This window comes from Lottia gigantea (assembly GCF_000327385.1).
Source record: "Lottia gigantea unplaced genomic scaffold LOTGIsca_46, whole genome shotgun sequence".
In the NCBI taxonomy this organism is placed as follows: Eukaryota; Metazoa; Mollusca; class Gastropoda; family Lottiidae; genus Lottia; species Lottia gigantea.
In genome coordinates, this window is record NW_008709614.1 from 435,965 (window position 1) to 436,776 (window position 812).

General features: G+C 40.6%; 1 protein-coding gene across 1 annotated transcript in view; it reads right to left on the reverse strand.

Annotated features, from left to right (window-relative positions):
* Nucleotides 1–812, reverse strand: part of LOTGIDRAFT_218343 (hypothetical protein) — a gene marked incomplete at both ends in the record, with an annotated part of 14,856 nt that overhangs the window by 4,077 nt on the left and 9,967 nt on the right. The window lies entirely within an intron of this gene.

The following is an 812-nucleotide window of genomic DNA, read 5'->3' on the forward strand; positions in this document are numbered from 1 at the left end:
CCACTCACCGCCATCTCCATCCTCGCCATCTCTCCAACGTAAACTTTAGTCAGCATCTACAANTTGAGATTCCTTTGTAGTTGAACTGTTGAAGTACATGGATCCACTCTTTGGAGGACATTGACAGGCGATGTGTTTCCCATTGAGTGCGCCACATGACTGGGGGGGGGTGAGGAGGGGCGTTTCTAAGAATCTGTCAGCAATAGAACACCATTCATCAGGGGTGGTGGAACAAACCATCACCTCCATTTATTCATCGATTATGGCTTAGCTGACTTCTCTGACAATGAGTTACTGTGAGTGTTCCTCCATCCGAACGATAAACTTTCAGCTGACGGTTCCAAACATATATCGACATATGGGTATAATAGCTATATAACTTATTATGCTATACGTTAAGGTGTGACAGGGCAATTATAGGATCGGAACCTGTTGTGCAATGCCGGAATACAGTTTTCCAAATGACAAATTTTTCTTTGTATCAGTATAATCACGGCAATGGGTTTGCATCGAGACTATCAATAATAATTGTATGTGTTTCTTTCATATTTCAGGAAAATGTACGCGAAATTGAATCACACATGCAATCAGATTGCGACTCAATAGTAATGAGTCATGCACCCAATTATAGTAACATTCCATATACTAATGGGTTTTGTATAGTTACAACTACTGATTTACCATGAACCCATCATTCCTTTCACCTTCGCGAAAAAGACATTGCTTGGATATTTAGTTTCTGGACAGCTCGCTGGCCAAAAAGATCTCTTCTTTAAGAGCTGTGTCCTCATCATTTGTCAACCATAAAAAGT